Source organism: Bacillus rossius (assembly GCF_032445375.1).
Source record: "Bacillus rossius redtenbacheri isolate Brsri chromosome 4 unlocalized genomic scaffold, Brsri_v3 Brsri_v3_scf4_2, whole genome shotgun sequence".
Lineage (NCBI taxonomy): Eukaryota > Metazoa > Arthropoda > Insecta > Phasmatodea > Bacillidae > Bacillus > Bacillus rossius.
The window spans coordinates 5,065,622-5,078,218 of NW_026962011.1; the positions used below are offsets into that span (position 1 = coordinate 5,065,622).

A 12,597-nucleotide genomic window follows, 5' to 3' on the forward strand; every position below is an offset into this window, starting at 1 on the left:
CTTCATAAATTAAACGTAATTTGAAACTGTTTCCACGATGAAAACACTACACTTCAGCCAATGTTTTGGGCGCAATATGGCACAAACAATCAGCTAAAGAAAGCGGAAAAAAAACCTTTTTTCACACATTAAGTAGCATGTTTAAGCATAAGCGATGTTAGCATAGTCTGACTGGTCTACAGTTATCACTGATCACTGTAGTCATGTGTCCTCTCTGCTTTGTCCGCAGGTATGGTGGATTCGCTAGCTGGGAGCTATTGGTTCGAGTGCTGACTCGTGCACTGACTTCACTATACATTTTGGCGTCAAGTACGGTCAAGAAAGAAGACTCACCTCTAATCCTCCAGTAAGTTGGCTATGAGCTCGTAAGTATTACAGTACCTCTGTTTTTTTTTTAAATATTGTTTTGTGATTAATGTGCCATATTGTACTGTCTTCCATTCGGCCTCTTTCCAATATTGTTGGGATTTGTGGAAGCCATATCGACGTCGATGTAATTTGTCACTGATTTAATTTTTTTTAAAGTGGTTGGTGATATTTCGATACAAAAAAAATTGGAAACAATGACTTTGCAAAAAAAGGTATTAAAATCATTATTTATAACAGCACATTGCAGTAGACGTCGAAAATGTATTACGAATTACGAAAATATCGAAAATAAACAACAAGCATCTAACATTCAAAACAGAAACCGCAATGAGTAAACGTTTACTTCGAATATATTTCAAATTTCACAATGTTCGATACATTGTTATTAATATGAAATATCTTTATTTATTTTTCGCGTTGCCGATATGCATGATACACACATGCACAGTCCTAGCTTCTACTCCGAATCGATTAACCGCACCACAGACACATTACATCAAAATTGCTTCTTGAGATTTAAACTTATTATCAGCTCATGTGCAAATTTTTGAGCGTGGACCGATTGCCAATGAAAGTTAACAATTACCGATTTTTCCGAGAAGTGTAACAAAAAGGAAAAGATTGAGTTTGAAAAGGCGTAATGTTTGAAAGATGAAGAAAAAGAAGCAGTAGAACTTATAATTATCTTTTCCAATTTTAAATGTGATGTTGGTTGGCCAACACAGTGCCGGGAAAGTTGCAGAACTACGGACGTTTTATAAACATGCTGCATTGGCATTTAAATTGCTGCAATGGCGTTTTTAAGGGTAGTGTATAGGGACCACTCTTTTTTGTTTCGTCCGTATGCTATTAAAAGTTATATTCTACACTATTTAGTTTAAAAAGTAGTTTTAAAAACATTAAGTTATTTTACTTACGTAAATAATTTAACTAACGTGAAATATTAGCATATATTTATCCAAAGTTGATAAATTAAACAAAAGATTTTAACCACAGAAAACACATTAAATATTTTGATCAGTAAATCAAAAATAAAATACAACACTCAAAGAGACTAGAATATTTTTAGTAACAAACATATATGACAACTTAAATATTTTTGAAACTGACTTATAACAGTGGGTTTCTATTTTTTTTAATTTCCAATGTATTTTCCGTGCAAAAAACGTTTTATAAGTTTCGGTATTACAGAAACTACGTGCTTTAACTTTAAGAACTTAGAAAACCAACCATTACTAAGCCAAAATGCAGGATTATAAACGATATGTAAAACGTTTTGAGGCACAGCTTCTATAAAATATGCGTGGCTCGGGAAAAGAAATTGGTGTGGAGGTCACGTACGAAGGTGTAGTTTATTGCCACATAAACCATTTTTAAGGGCTCGCGAGGCTGTGGAGTGATGGAGAGCTAGCAGTTTCGACTTAGTCGAGAGTGAAAAAAGCTTTTTGAATACGCCTTTTCTTCGCAGCCTCGAAAAAATTACGAGCTGATATTTGCATCAAGCTTAAATTTATACGCCGGTTTTTATCTTAATTTCTCAGATAAATTTAAATCTCCAGATGTAATTTCTGCCCCAAAGTTTAATATTTAATTTTTAAATAGATTTTTTAAATATTAAATTACAGTTTAAATGGCAGTTCACGCTAACATTCATTTGGAAAAAATTATCTAATCTGCGTAAATGACAAGAATTCGTAGATAAACCAGTAAGCTTTGTATCTATTAATTGTTTGAAAAGTTCACGAACGTAAAATTATATTTTACCAAATAAATTTGGTTATTTTGTTGCAACAAATCCTCAGTGCTTTACATTTACATACAAACGCGTATTGAGATTTTTTTAACCTCGAATGTTCGAAACGATAGGTTAGATGACTGCAGGGAAGTTCGCTTTATATATTCCACCGATCAAATCTCCGTATCTGAGCGTTGCAGAACTAAGGTGGTTGGTTGCAGCGCTGTCTCAAATACGTTCAGGTCGAAAAGGCCCGGGCTCATTACCCGGCAGGGTCAGACCTAGGATTTACCGCAAGTGGGAAACGTGGCGGATCTTTTTGTTTGCAATTGAATTCACTCTGGGGCCCTCTTTTCCTTCACTCCTTCATTCGGCCAAAGCTTCCAGTCTTTATCGTCAACCCTGTCATCTCTAAAGAATTTCGCGTAGAGCGTAGCTCTTGGTCCCCCATTAAGAGGGATTTAATTTTTTTTGCTATAATTATAATTTGGAATTATTTATCCCAAATATTTGGCATTTCAAGGCATAAATCCTTCTGTACCTTGTTGCAACCACATATTTACTAAAACATATCTAGTCTGTAAGCACCGAAAGAAAATAACTTATTATTTCATGCGGACGACTAAAACTATCATGATACACCAGTTCACAAGTGCCCATTTCAACAAATACCCAAAGTTATGTCCTGTGTTATGTCAAACCAAACGTTTAACACGGAAACTTCATTGCAAGTGGCAGGGCTATCAAAATATTTGAAATTGCAAGAGGGCGAGGCCTAACCTTAACTACTTTTCTTTTTTGCCGCACTCAACGAAAACAAACCTCAAACTAGGCGGAGCACTTGAAGTGTATTAATGACCATCATACTGATCTTGTTAATTTTTCTAAACAAAGTTATGTAATTTAAACGTTACCTTCATATGTGGTACGTATTGGAATAGGGAAATTCTTAGTAAGTTATTTTTGGGATGAGTTGCTCATAAAATATATAACATAAATAATTTGTGCCGTATTTGACGTATTCGTATACATATATGTCATTAAAGACTGGAGATGGCTGAAACAGGGAGATTAGAAAGCGACAGAATACACACAACCACAGGGTCACTGTTGCACTTATCAGCTTCCCTCCCCCATCATGATAAGTTTTTTATTAAAGTTTTATCATTTAAAAATTATGTATTAAAATTATACTAAAGACAACATTTTGTGTTACGTTACCCAGCTGTGGGAATCCAGGAAACGAACTCTATTAGGTGACCACGACACAATTAGTACCTAAGGAAAATATTTTAGTTTATGAAGACTCGTTGAACCTTTCAAAAACAGCATAAAATTGCAACTTTTAAACACGTAATCATATGCTTATAAACTGGAACATCTTTGATAAAATTATGTGGATTAATAAAATACACGCATGGTTGCCAAATGCGGTAGAGATAAAGGAAATTTTTAGGCTACCTGGATATTGAAACACATGTAATTAGGCATTGAAAAAATATATTTACATTCTCTATGTACCCTAAAAATGCATTGTTAATTGCTTTAATTAATACCCAAACCATTTGTAAGGTAGATATCAATTACACAGGAGTATGCCTATTTAGAATTAATTGAATTTTCTGCCTGATCTTTTATCATGAAAGTTCTTAAATAAATTATATTTTTACTTCAAAATGGAGTGGTTAAAAACTGGGTTGGACAATTCTCGATTGGCAACAGCTACCTCTTGCCACCCCCGAATTACGCCTATACCTATAGGTACACACTTTGGTCACCTGCGATGAAGTCATCGCTCACCTTACCCTATCAGGTGTTAAATACGAGGTATGGCTGTGTCATGGACACGGCCGTGTGTTGTACGTGAGTACGTGTAGGTAACAGGTAATATTTTCTATATACAATATAAAATACGCTATTTTTTATCATTTTAACACCATATATATTCACTGTTAATATTTTACACTAATGTTATATATATTCAATCGATAGATTTTGACGAGAGCTGAAGACTGAAACACAAACGAACGTCGCAGCTTCTCCGGGTCAAAGGTTATACTAAACGGAAATCTCGAAACGCAGCAAAATGACCTCAAAATAGCGGCACTTCCCCTTTCACCGCGCGCGATGCGTCGCAGTCCTCACTTAGCGTAACGAATTCTTTAATTCTTTAGCTATCCAGTGGTGTAATTAAATTTCGGATGGAGATGATAGAGATGTGGCTGAAACACCAAACTGTAGGTACCCCCCGATTTTGTTATCATTTGTTTTTGTTTTTTAATTGCCTCCCACTATGGAAGCAATTTTAAAAACGTATTCACGTCAAAAGTTGTTCGCTTGGAAGAAAAAAAACTGGTAGCATGCAGATGAGAGCCAGGACTGCGGGTGGTCGCAGGAGATCCTCGCGGCTGTGTTTCCCTCGACACGGGACCGCTGCACCACTGCGTCTATAGGGAGGGAGAGGGGAGGGGCGCGGGTCACGCTCGGTCGGCGACGGCAGCGCCGCCCCTGGTCCACGTAAATAATGCGACTGTGCGGTCGAGGCGCCGCGGGCAACACCTACCTCAGTGGGGCGTTAATCACCGCGTCTCGCGGGCTCGCGGGTCTCCGATATTTTCTTTCTCAAACTGATGTTTTGTTTTAAGTGAAACTTATTTTGGGCCGTGATGAGAGTAAAATTTCAAGGCCGAATTTTAATGTAGCGTTTTCGTGAAACAAATTCTGACGCGGAATAGGTACTTGGCCAAAGAGATATAAAGAGGACACTATGATATATACGTTGCTGGGCTCGTTTACGTTCTCCTCTTTGTACGATGATTCGTCCCCTGCCAAAAATAAAATAGAACCTAAAGTGATAGATGAACGAAACAACACGACAGAGAGTGAAAGCATGCGCTTTTTTCATAAAAAAATATATAAGCATCCTATACAGTCAGCTGTGAATGCCTTGGATTTTATATTTGCTACCAGCGCGCTCGCGTTCCTCTTTGTTCAACCAGCAGCGTAGAGAGCGCTGTTGAGACAGTTCCTGCATTTCCCGCATATATAGCGCTACATGTTATGAATTTAATATTTCGTTCAGATATTTGGCAGAATTGTTTGGAAAAACTGTAACACGCACAGTGTTTTTTTTAATCTCTCTCTCTCTCTCTCTACCGTTTTACCCCTTACAATGAAATACTTATGAGTCAATGTTTGAATTGACGAAGAAGTTTTTATTTCTATCACAGAGTTACATGCGCTCTTTTCTTCTTTTATAGGTCTTTTAAGGGTTTCGCTACCTGGGCACACACACAGTGTGTGAAGCAGGGGCGTAGCCAGGGGAAGGGTTTTAGGGGTTCAACCCCCCCCCCTCCCTTAGCACCAAATCTTTAATTAATTTCTTATCCATCACTCAAACAAATTTCATATTAAAATTAAAGAAATTTTTACCATTACAATATTTAAATTTAAGTACCGAAAACTGCTAAAATAGCACTATTTTACACCTTAAAATCCAAATTTTCCCGGGGAGGGCCCCCGGACCCCCCGCTTTAATACGGGGGGGGGGGGGCATGCTTCTTAACACCCCCCATACACAAATCCTGGCTACGCCACTGGTGTGAAGAACGCTTCAGAAGAAACCACACGATTCGAAAAATACGATTCCAAAAATTCTCAACATATCCGACATATATCTATTTATGAAAAGCGCTTAAGTATGTGGCTAGGACTGATGAGTAGTTCTTTTTCCGTCTTTCGTTTTTGAACGATATTTTCAGAGGAGTGTAAATAGCTGAACCGCGTGTTTTCAGAATAATTTTTAGACATGAAAGTCCTGGTACAGATTCCAGAAAACAATCAAGAGTCTTGCATTAAACCTTTATCTTCATTTCTCCGCCATCTAATTTATGGTTATAGCTTAAATTTCATAGTTTTTCTATGCGCGACGAGAATAATACGCGCTATTCCTCAGTCACTATGCGCTAGAAGCACCAGCGAGCGTCGCACTCAGCATCTCACCTCACAAACACAAACACACCTCTGAGACTGGACGCACACAGAATCAGACAAGACGCGACAGCACACGATGCCTCACGACAGCTTAACGCCGTCTTCTCGCGACAGACAAACCGTATTTTTGTTACGTTATTTCTGCCTACATTCTTCATAATTTAGCGACTCCCAAGAGTTCATCGCTTGTCACACCTGCGAAAAATTTTGGGACGTGAGGTTTCGGGGCCGATTTATGCGTGATTACCCCCCCCCCCCCCCTCGGCCCCAAACCCCTTGGACACCAATTCCCCTCCACGACTGTAAGCTAATTCGTACCTCGCCTATCCGGAAGGCAGGACCTCCAGGGTCGTAATCAAGTTCCAAATCGTCGGCCGCGCACCGTTGAACAGTTGAGCAATTGAACAGTTGAACAGGTGTCCCTCCGTGTTCTTGGAGCGTGCCGCCGGGCCGAAGGCAGTCCACATGTTGCAGCCCGCAATCATCTGCGCTCGAAACCCCCATCATCGGTGCGCGCACAGCCGACCGCCGCAGACACACTCGAGGCTGAAAACCACACGCGAATGACCGAAGTCGACTGTTTCGGGTTTCATATCGATAGTAAATGTAACTGTCGTCCATAATAACCCAGTGTGAGCGATTTTAAACTTGCGTAAAATATTTATTTACGGTTTAATTATTAACTTCGTTAATTTTTTTTTTGCAGAAATAATCTTAGGTTGCCAGGGAAAAAGAGTATGGGTAAAGTTTTGACTTGTACTTTTTTTCTGTATAAGGAATGGAAAATGAAGACTTGTTCTATACAAATGCCCTGTTATTTTATAAAGACTATTTACTGCTGGCTTTTACTACTAATATCACAGTAGCAGCTTCTTCATGTTTTCATACCTTTGACGTTATCCCATTTGGCCATTTTGTGACTTATGTAATTTTTCCCTAGCAGCCTAGACTTATTATTACCACTAAGAAGTAATTACATGGTTTTGTGTTTACTGCTTGCATTACTTTCATGAAGCAAATTCAATAACAGTAAAAGTTAAAAGTTTTTTCTTAAAAAATTTATTACATAAGTCTCCACCTATAGTTATTTAGGCAACACTTTTCAGTAGCACTCATTTATCTATGCCAAAAAGGCCGTATGTTAGATTTTTGGCAAGCAGAAGTTTACAAATTAAATATTATTAAACATGTTAGTATCTAAGCTGAATATATCTATGATATCTGAAAAAAATTCAATATTATTATAATTTATAAACTTTTAATTTACTCAATCACCTTTGTACTACTGAACCTATGTCTGAAAAGAAATATTGTAACAGAGGTAGCCCATAAACGGAATTAACTAATAGGCTGTTTATCTTTACGAAATTTTCCCTTCTGAGAAAGTGACAATTTAGTAAATTAATTTTGGAAGTGAAAAATCATAGACGTGTAATAGTCCTGCTTCTGACACCCTTGTTAAGGTGCCGAGGTGCTCTTTCATTCAAAGTAGCGTAACGTAAGTTCTGACACCACCATTGTTAAAATGAACTAAAATAAATGTTGAGTAGAGATATAATTGGAAGGGACGGGGAGAACTTTGCACTTGTCGCCTGACCATCAGGGTTTATCGGGAGTCAGTCATGGTGTCTTTCAATTAAATCACTAACAGTTATTTCCCGGGCCCTTCCTGATTTATTCGTCGTATCTGCATACTCGGCCCCGTATACCAAGTAGAGTCTCTGCCGGCTCTGTTCTAAGCGATGGTCTAACCTAGTATCTCGCTAGCGAGCACTCTATGCGCTGAGTGCCGCGGTATGGATCGTGGTGCCTCACCGACTCTAAAAAAAAAAATACTTAAGGAATAGCCAATGGATTTCATTAAAAAATATATATTACCTTGTGACACGGGTAACAGCAGCAGTAACGAGTAGCCTACTCCCTTTGTTTAAAGTTTCACTAAAAATTTAGCTTTCTTTATTATTTTCAGTACATATTAAAAGTAGTATGTAAATGGGCGTCCGGCGCCAGGCTTTAAGGATGAGGAGCGCGAGGAGCCGACCGCCATATTGGATTGTGACGTCACGGCGGCCATCTTGGATGAGTGTAACGGGACACAGCGTAACGGGACAAGTAGGACATTGACCTTTGACCCTCAAAACTAGTCAAAATTGGGCAAAATTTGCCCAAAATTCCTCAAAAATCGCCAAATATTCCATTTCTGTGGAAAAAAATTCCGCCAAAAAATCTCAAAAATTCCACAATTCAAAAATTAGGATTTCGAAAATCCTCAAAAGTCGTTTTGCCCTAGAAAGAACCGAAATTCCTAAAAACGGCTTAAGCATCCATGTCTAAAGCCTCTGGTAAGCCATTTCTAGGAATAAGGATACCATGACCGCCATCTTGGATTATGTCGTCACCGTTGCAATTTTCGTTACGGTCGCCATTTATAACTTTTTTTATTTATCATCCGATTTTAATGAAATTATTTTAATAATTATAAAAAAAATCAATTAATACAATTTTAATGAAAAACATTAAAAAATTGTACTTTTACGACACGGAGTTCGGAGTCCTCGGTTCAAACCCGGTGAGGGCAAAAAATACAAAAATGGCGACCGATCCTTCCCGGGTGGTGATTGCAGGCAGGCTGGCCCCCACCACTTTGTTAATAGCATATACATCATCCGACAGTATGACGTCACGTCCCCCATCTTTAAAACCCGTAATTTCAATGCTAGAGATTCGGGAAAAAATTTGAAAATCATTAAAAAAATTAATCAACCTAATTAAATAATAAAAAAAATTCTTAAAACCACCGTTGCACTTTTCGTAACAGCCGCCATCTTGAAATCACCCGCTGGAGATCACCATCTTGTTTTCGTCCGCTAGAGTGTGCTGATACCATGTAGTTTAATTATCTGGTCACCACACCTTTGACCTTGACCTTGATCTTTGACCTTGACCTTGAACTTTGACCTTGACCTTGAAATTTGACCTTGAACTTTGACTTTGAAATTTGACCTAGACCTTGTTATTTGACCTTGAACTATGACCTTTGCCTTGAAATTTGACCTTGACCTTGAACTTTGACCTTGACCTTGAAATTTGACTTTGTCCTTGTCGACCATCATGGATCCGACATTTTATGTTCAGTACATGCTACCAGGAGCTACCACCTGCTGGAGTACGCCATCTTGTGTGTGTACTCGTATTATAGAGTACATTTCCATCAGGATAATTTTATTCTAACTCGCTACAGTGCAGTAATCATTTATTACCGAGGTGCCCCCACCATCTTCAAATTTGGCCGCCATCTTGAAATCATGTAATAATGTAGCTAAAAAAGCGGGAAAAAATCCAAAATTCATCTAAAAAATAACTCATTAACTTACATATTGATTCGATCCGCTCCAGTCCTTAGTTCGATACTCGATCGATGCAATAATGTTTAATTTTATGAAAAAAATAATAATTTCAATAAACCACGTTCAACATTCTTAAAGAGACTTTAAATCCTCTACTACCATCATCCTATCAGACATCAAGACAACCATATTGGAAATTAGTAATTGTAATGCTAGAGATTCGGGAAAATAATCAAAATTCATTAAATAAAATTGTAATCTATATACTGATTGATTAGATCGACTAAGGTCCTTGGTTCGATCCCTGCCCTATACAAAACAACTTTAATTTTTAAAAAAATACCAGAAAAGTTTAAGGTTCGAGAAATAAAACACCACAAAGTCTTTTACAAAAATAATATTTATCACACAATTTCAATCCTACTACAGAATCACTTGCGAAAGCCAGCAATCTTATAAACATTTAGCCCTGCATAGACGTGCAACGACTACTTCTTAGCTCCAACAGCTCCAAATGCTCCAACTGCTTTTTCTTTCAACAGCTCCAATGATATTGGGCTACAATGCTACGAGTCTAAGAGACTACGAGGCTACAAGGCCACGAGTCTAAAAGGATCTAGCTGGTTCCGAGTTATACATGGCTGCGAGACTGCATGACTAAAATACCGCATGGCTACGAAACTACATGTCTATGAAGCTACGTGGATACAAGTCTACTCGGCTCCAACATGCAATGTACACACAGTACACACAGGAAACTGAACGTACACACAGTACACACAGGAAACGGAACGTACACACAGTACAAACAGGAAATGGAACGTACATACAGTACACACAGGAAACGGAACGTACACACATACAGTAGCGGAAACACAGGCTTAGTTGGAAATCAGAATACAAGAAATAAAAACATTTAATTTTTTTACTTTCAATATTTAATTTATTTCTCAACATTACACAAATACAAGTAAAAGAAACCATTATTGTATGTAGCCAGCTTTCCTCAGTTCTTTGAGTATGACGGATATTTCATTGATGCACGAATATTTTACTGCACAAAGCGAGCCATGTAGAAGTCTTAGCCGGTCAACCAATACGTTTGGATCTTTCCATGATGTGTAATCAATCTCTTCTACCATCATCTTACTTGCTTGTTTATTATACATACTTTTTAATATCACAATCGTCCCAGTGATCATAATAAGCATTATCAGATTAATTTATTATAACACGTCGTTTCCATCGTTTCGGTCTCAGGACACCTCCACATTCTTCGATTTTGTCAGCTTTAGGTGCGTCATCACAGTCTATGCCTTTGTCAACAGCCTCAGAGTCACTGTAATAATCACTGTAGAAGACATCCTCTGCACCCAGATTACCGTATGAATTCGCTATCGATGATGTCGAAGTGTCTTCATCGTCTTCATGCTTCCTTTTTAGGAGTCCATCATCATTTTTACAAAGAATGGAGGATCTACTGAATATAGGCTTGAATGTATTCTCACTTTTCACGGTGTTGATACTTCCAATAGTTTCAGTCTTCCCGAAGCCATTAGCATCCTTCAATTTAAGTTCTTCCTCACGATCGGGTGAGCTAATACCATCACGCTCAGGACAAGGAAAATTATTGTCTCTGCATGAAGGCTTTTTTTACTTAATGAGGCATGTCATTTTTATTCAAGTTTGCATTTAATCAGTGAACTTCTGCTACTTAATCAACACTTTTAATATTTTTATCAGGTGGAAATTTAAAAAAAAAATCATTACTCAGTCGAATAATAATAAGCTCTGAGAAATCTAAGAAGCACTAACAGGAAGGACGAACTTCCTTCTCCTTGGAGTCTAGCGAAGCCAACCTTCCTTTGCGATCGATAGTGAGCATTCCGCATCCCGCATTAATGAAATAGATATTATTTACCTGCAAGCAACACGTGGTGACATCTGTAAATGACAGCCAGAACTACTTGCATCAATTTGCTTTGCATTAGATAACTTAACTCTCGCTGATGATATATTTAAAAAATTCTATTTAAGAAATGGTTCCAATTGGAGAAAACTGACAGTTTGTATCTAACATTAGTCACAGAAGCTACCATGGATCATGGTTTGTTATCTGCAGCTGAATCGGAAGGAAGCCGCTGTAGATACTGTAGCAAGGATTTTGTCATAAGAAGAATGATTGAGCTAGAAACCCACTACGCAACATTTTAAGCTGTAATCGTTGTAGCAGGTTGTTAACACGAATTGACAGCATAAAAATACATGGTAGAACATGTAAAGTCAAGACTACTTACGGCATAGAGGACAACGATGGATCCACTAGACAAAAGAAGAGTGATATGCATTACGACAATAATTTTCCTTGTCCTGAGCGTGATGATATTAGCTCACCCGATCGTGAGGAAGAACATAAATTGAAGGATGCTAATGGCTTCGGGAAGACTGAAACTAATGGAAGTATCAACACCGTGAAAAGTGAGAATACATTCAAGCCTATATTCAGTAGATCCTCCATTCTTTGTAAAAATGATGATGGACTCCTAAAAAGGAAGCATGAAGACGATGATGACACTTCGACATCATCGATACCGAATTCATACGGTAATCTGGGTGAAGAGTTTGTCTTCTACAGCGATTGTTACAGTGACTCAGAGGCTGTTGACAAAGGCATATACTGTGATGAAGCACCTAAAGCTGACAAGATCGAAGAATGTGGAGGTGTCCTGAGACCGAAACTATGGAAACGACGTGTTATAATAAATAAATCTGATATTGCTTATTATGATCACTGGGAAGATTGTGATATTAAAAAGTATGTATAATAAACAAGCAAGTAAGATGATGGTAGAAGAGATTGATTACACATAATGGAAAGATCCAAACATATTGGTTGACCGGCTAAGACTTCTACATGGCTCGCTTTGTGGAGGAAAATATTCGTGCATCAATGAAATATCCGTCATACTCAAAGAATTGAGGAAAGCTGGCTACATACAATAATGGCTTCTTTTACTTGTATTTGTGTAATGTTGAGAAATAAATTAAATATTGAAAGTAAAAAAATTTAATGTTTTTATTTCTTGTATTCTGATTTCCAACTAAGCCTGTGTTTCCGCTACTGTATGTGTGTACGTTCCGTTTCGTGTGTGT

General features: G+C 37.9%; 1 protein-coding gene across 1 annotated transcript in view; it reads left to right on the plus strand.

Annotated features, from left to right (window-relative positions):
- Window positions 1–267: 267 nt before the first annotated feature.
- Window positions 268–12,597, plus strand: part of LOC134542274 (uncharacterized) — a 153,677-nt gene continuing 141,347 nt past the window's right edge. Inside the window, exon 1 of the mRNA XM_063386395.1 lies at window positions 268–346. The gene's annotated coding sequence lies outside the window, so the exon portion shown is untranslated. The remainder of the gene's footprint in view (window positions 347–12,597) is intronic.